Here is a 3,820-nt window from a genome sequence, read left to right as displayed (position 1 = left end):
TCCCGACTGTTGCACTGCTGCTGCGTTTGGGGACAGCTCGGATCTTTCAGTGTCAGGTTTCTTAATTGGAGCCAAGCTTTTTTTTTTTTTTTTTTTTTTTTTTTACAGCTATATTTATTCAGGGCAATAAGAAAAAAAATAAGATTTACAATAACAATAGAAATATCAATATTTCCCCCTTTTTTTACTTTTCATAACAATAATTAAACAAAAATAAATGAATAATAAGAAGAAGAAGATACATTATATATGGATATATGGATTCATATAAAATATATTTAAAAAGAGATACAAATAATTATTTATAAACAGGTATATGTAAGAGGAAATGGGTAAACGAGGAGTGTGATAAACAAATAAAATAGGGGAAAATGGTATATTATACTTGCTTAAGATATGTTTAGATATCTATGTGGATATTTATGTAGTATATGTTGAGAAGGATAGTTATAATTATGTAATATATGTTATATATTTATTATGTATGTAGCATAAATATATTTATAGCGGTATTTATGTAGTTTATATAGTGTATATTTATATAGATTTATATAATATTTGTATTTTCTATAAATGGATATAATATTTATGTAATATTTATATTTTCTATATACTTATATGGATAGTTATGTAGTAATAGGCATGTTTACGTAGTATTCATACAGACTATATTTATATGGATATTGTGTAGATATAATAATAGCAATAATGTAAATTCATAGAGTTATAAAGGGGTAGGAACTAGGAAAAAGTGTAAACTTCTTCCTACTCCTTTTTCGAACCTATGTGCATATGAAGATGTTACTGTATATTTTTATTTTTATATTTTATATACATGTTCGAAATAAATTCATTCATTCATTCATTCATTCATTCATTCATTCATTCATTCATTCATTCATTCATTCATTCATTCATTCATTCATATATAAATAAATACAACAACACACCCCTCCCCCTTCACTTTCCATTTATGAGAACCAATTCCCCTCTTTCCATTGTCATTCTATGTGAATTTCCATTTGACCTTTTCTTTTTGAGAACCAAACAAATCAATAAACACACACATTACATTCAATAAAATTTAAGTGAAAATGTATTTTTATGATATTTGGCAACCAATTCCAGCTTAAATGTAAATAATATACACTCTGTATGTATTTTACATACACACTTTGAAACACCACCTGTTGTCTTGTGGGAGGTGCTTGTTATACAGGTATTTTTCATGTTGTGAATAAAAAATTGAAAAAAAAAATAAAGAGAATACGAGTCCCAGGATGAAGCTCCACTGAGAGCATTTCTTTTTTCTTTTTTCTTTTATGCTGAGAGTATTTCTGATCGTGCCACCGGGATGACTTTGAAACTGGAGGCCGCATCACCAATGTTCCCTCGGCTGAAGGAACCGCAGCAAATCATTTCAGGATCCTGCCCAGCCAAGTCTGGAGAAACCTGCAGTCAATCATCCAACGACACCGGCTGCAACGGATCCTGTACCTCCCATTAGCTCAGGAAAATAAAAAGCTTTAAAAGCATTCTCCAGAAAACCTACGGCCGACATCACTAGTCACAAGAAAATGAAACATTGAATTTGCCATAAAGGCAGTAAGATTCAGTCAACTGTTGTATTTTCTTGTGTGAAACACCTGAGAATATGTGGTGACAGAGTGACACATGGAAATATTGAACACTAACGGTCATTTAATTATTAGTTTATTTATTATCACTTTTGCCAATTACTGATGACGAACCATACTGATGTATTTTGTTTAGTGTGTATATTTCCGACGGTCCCTGAAGGCAGCGCCAGGGTGGAGGGAGGAATTCCTACCTTCCATCCCAAAATATGCTGAATGCCATTGTTGCTATAGCGACAAAAGCCGGGTTACAGAGTAACCACACACCCCCTAAAGAATGTCCCAGTGAGGAAAGCGCGGGTAAACAAAGACGTTTTTCTAAAAAGGGCAAAGTTTCAGTCTAGTCTAGTTTGAATTTACCGGTTTTTAAGAAACTCAGGTAGTACATTTGCGTAATTGAGGGTTTGTATTTACTTTACAGCCCAATATATTGATTAAAATAATGATCTTCATTGCAGAAAGCCTTCCTTCTGGATCTAAAGAGTTTGTTATTTATGTTTTCTTTTCCCCACAGCAAAAGTAATTCAATATGTGAGCCATTAGGAGTGAACGATGGCAGCGGTCACCTGGACAACGCTACGCAGCTGGAGATTCATCCATCAGCCTGAATATTCCTCCAGCGAGCCTCATCCAAACCAAATCTGAGGCCGGACGTTTGGAGGACTTGTTGTTTGTGTGTTTCTCCAAAATGTGACGCAGAGTGAGAGTCTGCAGTTTCCCTGAAAGCTGCTCACTTCCTCTGCCAAGTCAAATGCTTGGGTTTATTACCCCCTCATGCTTTTCTCGCCTGCTAATCTCCCTCATTCTTCCTCCCACAACAGACTGAGCGTGACTGAGCGTGAATGAGTGTGAATGAGTGCACGTCAAAAACAAACTAGTAAAAGGAAGAGCAAACACGATGTGCATCGAGCTGCAAACGTGTGATTTTAGGACTGACGAAGAGAAACAACACTTTCGACGGTGTGAGACTAGTGCACCCCCGTGCAGATGAAAGAGATAACCTGAGTTAACATAAAAGGCATTTTTTTTAATAATGATTTAATTCATTAATTAGTGAGAGACACTAATTAGTAGGGTTGTCCCGATCAGGATTTTCTAGCTCCCGATCACTTGAGTTTGAGTATCTGCCGATCCCGATTTTTCCCGATCCGATCACTTTTTTTGGCTCACGATACATTTCCAATACTTTTTCCCGATCAGATACATTTTGGCAATAAATTAAGTTAAAAAAAAAGAGGACTAAAACTCAAATTGTCCCAAGTTTCTTTTATTGTCCATTCTCTCCAACATGGACTAATATATTTCTTTTCACTGACTTCATCATTGGATCAAAACAAAGCTTATCAGCTCTGGTGCCACAAAATGTAGAAACATGAAATTGTAAACTAAAACATAAAGTGCAGAATAGTGCAATAACAAAAATAAATTAAAGATGCTAGCAGCGATGAACGGGCCCTCGCGCGTGCAATTTTCACCAATAAACGTAAAGGACTCAAAACCATGTCCGATGACACCACCATGACTCTCTATGTCAAACCATTCAAAAGTTATGGCAGAAAATAGGATCTATCAAATATCGACCAATCAGCTACTAGTATCACTTCCTGTTTAGCATTGAAGTTTGATGCGGCGCCACGGACACGCCATTTCACGAAAACTCACGATTTTGATAACTTTTCAGTTTTATTTATTTATAAATTTGACTTCAAAAGAGGTAGTTTACCTACGAGGTTCAAAAGTTGAATGACATCCAGTCAAACTCACGATCAATAAGGAAATTAAAATACATTTTGGCTTAATCTTAATGCAGAATTCTCAACAGCATGAAATGAATAGCAGCAGCTTTTCATCGCGGCTGTTATAGTTTTCTGTCACTGTGTTGTAATGATGTCACGCAGAGCGTAGGAACCAAGTGTGGTTGTTCAGAGAGGGACCCTTTAGACCAGGGGTATTCAACTAGATTCGGCCGGGGGCCACATCTGCAAAAGGACTGTATGGAGAGGGCCGCACAAAAACAAAAATGTGGGGGTTTTCAAAATGTATTTTGCACTCATAGACGAAGACTTATGTAAATATAATAAATTTGTATTATACATTTGAATATATCTAGTTTACATATGAATTATGTATTAATTGTCTCCAGATTTAGTCATTGTGAATGTTAAATATAATATTCAGATAAA

This window comes from Cololabis saira, chromosome 23, assembly GCF_033807715.1.
Source record: "Cololabis saira isolate AMF1-May2022 chromosome 23, fColSai1.1, whole genome shotgun sequence".
Lineage (NCBI taxonomy): Eukaryota > Metazoa > Chordata > Actinopteri > Beloniformes > Belonidae > Cololabis > Cololabis saira.
The sequence above is the reverse complement of the archived record's forward strand: the minus strand, read 5'-3'. Positions refer to the sequence as shown.